The sequence below is a fragment of the Trichomycterus rosablanca genome, chromosome 14, assembly GCF_030014385.1.
Source record: "Trichomycterus rosablanca isolate fTriRos1 chromosome 14, fTriRos1.hap1, whole genome shotgun sequence".
Taxonomy (NCBI): Eukaryota; Metazoa; Chordata; class Actinopteri; order Siluriformes; family Trichomycteridae; genus Trichomycterus; species Trichomycterus rosablanca.
Window position 1 is genome coordinate 29,408,801 of NC_086001.1, and position 6,022 is coordinate 29,414,822.

At 39.5% G+C, this 6,022-nt stretch overlaps 1 non-coding gene across 1 annotated transcript; it reads right to left on the reverse strand.

The window, feature by feature from the left end:
* Positions 1–1,134: 1,134 nt before the first annotated feature.
* trnai-aau (transfer RNA isoleucine (anticodon AAU)) lies at positions 1,135–1,208 on the reverse strand. Its single transcript has one exon. It is a non-coding gene; the product is annotated as a tRNA-Ile (tRNA).
* Between the last annotated feature and the right edge of the window lie 4,814 nt (positions 1,209–6,022).

The window sequence follows — 6,022 nt, forward strand, 5'->3', positions numbered from 1 at the left end:
TTAGGACAATAAATCTTTTTTGAGGTAGAAAAGGAGAAACCACAATACAAAATAAAAATAAAAATTCTCCCCTCACTAGACATCTTTTCTAGTTCTTTCTTTCTTTGTTTCTTTTTTCAAATAGAATTGTTCTTAGGAAAAACAATAAAAAAAGAAGGAATTTTCTTCCTTTCAGTGCAATTCTGTTTTTTCTTAAATAAACAGTGTAAAAAAATATCACTCAACACAACTTAAAACAAAATGTCCTGAGGTAGAGGGCTGACAAACCACAATACAACAAAATTAACACACCACAACAAATACTGTAAACAGTTTCAAACTTGTTCTGTTTTTCAAGTCGAACAATACAATAAAATAATACAAAGAATAAGGAATTTCTTCCCTTCAGTGCACTTCTGGCTTTAAACAAAATAAAAACAATAAGTGAAAAATAAATAAAGAAGGTATAAATAAAGAAAGAATACAGCTACACTGTGGGCCCTCCCCCCGTTGAGAACAAAGGATTAGAGATTTTTATTTAAGAACAGTATCATGTCTCTCTCCGTACTGTGACGTGTCGACTCGAGGAGAGCGCTGAGTGGGCGGGTCAGGCTGAGCCTACCTGCATGTCTGTTTGGCTGGCGCCGCTGAGCCACGTGACGGTGCAACAACAAAAGACGACACAGCGCAGCGCTACTCTTACAGACAGAGAGTAGACTTTGATGAATCCGCGAGCGCAGCAGTCAGCTTGAGTATCGATCTTTTTACACGAGTATTGCTCAATATCAATACCAGCGTTGGTATCGATATTATCGATATTTGGATCGATCCGCCCACCTCTATCTCAAACTGAACTCCGTCTTTCTGCACATGAGGAAGAAATCTATGTAGAGATCTCAAATAACATGAACCTGAAGGTATGAACTTACATTGTAGAAAAGAAAACAAGCCAGTAGCAGCAGTGTGCACATTAAACCATTTACAGAAGGGTCATTAAGTTTGGCTAATTGAAATAATGGCATGTTTCTGACTAGAATGAGAGGGGCAGTAAAAAGATCTCACACTTGTCAGAGACAATGTTTGAAGCCCAGGTTAATAGGACCTGTTAGTTAGAGAAGGATCACTTGTTTGTTAGTTTAAGTCCAAAAGCAGGTGTGGCCCGTACGGGGATCGAACCCGCGACCTTGGCGTTATTAGCACCACGCTCTAACCAACTGAGCTAACCGGCCTGTTCATCTGTACTTTCTTTAGATCTTTGTACATAATTCTACACTAACCCCATTCAAGCAGCTGAAACGCACTTTAATAATACTAAGAGGTTTTGTAGGTTCTTCTATGTGTGAACTATCTAAACTATATTTCTTAAAGTTCTTGACTGAGCTTAATGCCACCAACCAGTGACTGGAGCAGATACGACTCAGGTCCTGCACACAGTAAGTAGTGCTGATACACAGTACCAGCCTGCACACCAGAAGGGCTCCAAACATCAAGTTTTCACCAGGGCCGGAGTTGGGCCCCTTTTTCAGACCGGGAGTTTCATGAACAAACCCGGCCCACTTTTTCCACGGAGGAAAATTTTGAATAAATAAAACAGCAGCATCTGTCTCGCGTGTCTTTTTATTGGGTATAAGTTCAGGTGTATGTTGGTAAGTTAACAGAAAACACTTCACATAAACAAGTTTAATTCAAATTTAAATCAGATAAAGATTTAAAAGGTAAAAATGTGATAAAGATGAAAAAAGTATTTACATTTGTACAGGAGCAATAAGTTGAAATAAAAATTAAAATTGCATTTGTCTTTTCAACAGAGAGGTGCTCTATTGTTAGGTTTACACTAAACTCTTAAGTAGCTTCACTATTTAGTGGCTACCTAAAGCATCAAAAGCCTCCTAAGCAGTGCACTTTATTAATAACGGTGTCATTGTCTATAGACATGAGACATTGCTTATCTGCTGCTCTGAGGCTAAAAAACATTTCATTAAGGGTTAGCCTGTTTTGCTGAATAACATAACATGCTTGAAGTTTTTTTTTTCTTTTTTTTTTCTTTTCTTTTTAACACTTTGGCCTATAATATGATGGTGTAAAATTGATAGTGATTTAGGCTATTTGTCTTCATTTGTTAAAATAAATTAGGCTATCGTGCTGACATCTTTCTGAATGTCTGAACAATTTAACATATATCATGTATATTCTCTATGTTATATTTTACATTACAGATAACTATCTTAGTTTAAATAACTCTGTTAGACTATCCTCTACCTGTCCCTTCAGTACCCAGACAGCACAATACGTAGGTGAAGCATCGGTAAAACACCGCCGTGTAGGAAATTCATCGCGTTCTATTTTTAGACGTAGGATATTGGGAGGCAAAACGTGGAAGTGTCGCTTTTTGCTTTCCTATGCAACGTGCATCGGCTGAAGATCGGAACATCGCGTTTTCAGCTCCACTGTCGCATCAGGGTCACATGGAGCCGTGGTCAGAGAAGCCCGCTTGGGACTGAAAGATCACCGGTTCTAGTCATCAGACTGTATCAACGATTTTAAAGGAGCAGAGATGTACATGCAGGAAAAGTAAAGCCAAATATTACCCATAAGAAAAAGATATTTTACTGATACTATCGTCAACAATAAATATAAACTCAGGACACACGAAATTCACTGTTGGTTTTGGACAGAAAATGAAATTGCTATATTAGATTTATATGCACTGCCCCCTGGTTCCATGAACTATAGCTACTGTATAGAAATCTGAATCTGTAACTGGTCATATTGTGTACACTGCCAACCCTGGTTACTATAACAACCACTGTATCAGAGAATGTAATGTGGCCTTTCATTAAAAAAATAAATCAATGTCAGGTGTAAAATGATAACCAGACAGTAGCAACATTTACAGTCACAAACAAATCAGGTTGGTTTACTGCAATGGTAGTTTGAAATGCAGTGGCATTAATAAAAATATTGTTTCAACAAGAACACAAAAAGCTCAATAAGAGCATTTTCCACACCTTTAACTGTATACACAGGTGTAAAATATGTAATTTTTAAGATATAAAATATTCTTTGCCAGCCCATTACAGCTTCACATAGTGCCCAGCTCACTCTCTTCCTGCCAGCAGCAACAGAATTTCTGTTATCCATCAATGAACATTTAAAGGAAATGGTATCCTACACCTAACACCAAAGATTGCTGTGGCCATTTATGATCTGATAAGCAAAACATAATTTATCATGTAATGTTGAGCATTTAGCAGTTTGCAATAAAATAAATCCTTCAGCTAATAATTAAGGTTGCTGTGGCTGTTTATGATCCAATCAGCAACACTTGCTTCATTTGTACATTAGGCTTATTAATGCTGGCAAATTTTCTCTTCTGATTTACAAAAAATGAATTTGTAGAAATGCTTCAGCTGATGCCAAGTAGCCTTTATTACATGGAAACTTGCAGAAAATATAAAAATATTATAAGGTCAACATCATACAACAGATAAAAATTGAGTTTAATGTGCATATAACAATATAGAACATGATGTAACCTTAAAAATAGTGAGCCTGCATGAGATTACAGCCACCTGTAATATAGTTTCAGTTCAGAGTTGACTGAATAAAATATTTATCGATTTAAACACATTTACGAATGATGGTAGAACCAATCATGTTAAAATACAACATAAATTGAACTTGAGTTGCATATGTTCAATTCCCAGGATCCATGGCTGAAGTGCCATGGGCACCGGGGATGGCTGCCCGACACACTGGGTGTGTGTTGACTGGTGCACTGGTGTGTGCGTGTTCACTGCCACAGATGGGTTAAATGCGGAAGACATTATTTTATAGTCAATGCGAAATCTGACCGGGAGCCAGTGCAGTGTGCATAAGACAGGGGTGATGTGTTCATATTTTCTGGTTCTAGTAAGGATTCTGGCTGCTGCATTCTGGACTAACTGCAGTTTGTTTATACACCTACTGGAACAACCAGACAAAAGGGATTACAATAATCCAACCTAGAGGTAACAAAAGCATGGACAAGTATTTCTGCGTCATGTAGTGACATCATAGCTTAGCAAGGTTTCTAAGATGACAGAAGGCTATCCTGGTGGTGATAGCTACATGAGCTTCAAAAGAAAAACTGGAATTAATAATCACACCAAGGTCTATAACAGCTGTACATGGTGTAACTGAAATACCATCCAGAGTTACTATGTAATCAGAAAGTTTACTTCTAGCTGCCTGTGGTCCTAATATTTTTTATTATATCATTTAGTAAAAGAAAATTGTTCAACATCCAGAGTCTAAACTGGTGTCTCTCATCTGGATGTGCTGACACATAGAACTGTGTATCATCAGCATAACAGTGAAAGCTGATACCATGTTTAAGAATAATATTAACCAGAGGTAGCATATCTATACATACAGTGTATCACAAAAGTGAGTACACCCTTCACATTTCTGCAGATATTTAAGTATATCTTTTCATGGGACAACACTGACAAAATGACACTTTGACACAATGAAAAGTAGTCTGTGTGCAGCTTATATAACAGTGTAAATTTATTCTTCCCTCAAAATAACTCAATATACAGCCATTAATGTCTAAACCACCGGCAACAAAAGTGAGTACACCCCTTAGTGAAAGTTCCTGAAGTGTCAATATTTTGTGTGGCCACCATTATTTCCCAGAACTGCCTTAACTCTCCTGGGCATGGAGTTTACCAGAGCTTCACAGGTTGCCACTGGAATGCTTTTCCACTCCTCCATGACGACATCACGGAGCTGGCGGATATTCGAGACTTTGCGCTCCTCCACCTTCCGCTTGAGGATGCCCCAAAGATGTTCTATTGGGTTTAGGTCTGGAGACATGCTTGGCCAGTCCATCACCTTTACCCTCAGCCTCTTCAATAAAGCAGTGGTCGTCTTAGAGGTGTGTTTGGGGTCATTATCATGCTGGAACACTGCCCTGCGACCCAGTTTCCGGAGGGAGGGAATCATGCTCTGCTTCAGTATTTCACAGTACATATTGGAGTTCATGTGTCCCTCAATGAAATGTAACTCCCCAACACCTGCTGCACTCATGCAGCCCCAGACCATGGCATTCCCACCACCATGCTTGACTGTAGGCATGACACACTTATCTTTGTACTCCTCACCTGATTGCCACCACACATGCTTGAGACCATCTGAACCAAACAAATTAATCTTGGTCTCATCAGACCATAGGACATGGTTGCAGTAATCCATGTCCTTTGTTGACATGTCTTCAGCAAACTGTTTGAGGGCTTTCTTGTGTAGAGACTTCAGAAGAAGCTTCCTTCTGGGGTGACAGCCATGCAGACCAATTTGATGTAGTGTGCGGCGTATGGTCTGAGCACTGACAGGCTGACCCCCCACCTTTTCAATCTCTGCAGCAATGCTGACAGCACTCCTGCGCCTATCTTTCAAAGACAGCAGTTGGATGTGACGCTGAGCACGTGAACTCAGCTTCTTTGGACGACCAACGCGAGGTCTGTTCTGAATGGACCCTGCTCTTTTAAAATGCTGGATGATCTTGGCCACTGTGCTGCAGCTCAGTTTCAGGGTGTTGGCAATCTTCTTGTAGCCTTGGCCATCTTCATGTAGCGCAACAATTCGTCTTTTAAGATCCTCAGAGGGTTCTTTGCCATGAGGTGCCATGTTGGAACTTTCAGTGACCAGTATGAGAGAGTGTGAGAGCTGTACTACTAAATTGAACACACCTGCTCCCTATGCACACCTGGGACCTAGTAACACTAACAAGTCACATGACATTTTGGAGGGAAAATGACAAGCAGTGCTCAATTTGGACATTTAGGGGTGTAGTCTCTTAGGGGTGTACTCACTTTTGTTGCTGGTGGTTTAGACATTAATGGCTGTATATTGAGGGAAGAATAAATTTACACTGTTATATAAGCTGCACACAGACTACTTTTCATTGTGTCAAAGTGTCATTTTGTCAGTGTTGTCCCATGAAAAGATATACTTAAATATCTGCAGAAATGTGAGGGGTGTACTCACTTTTGTGATACAC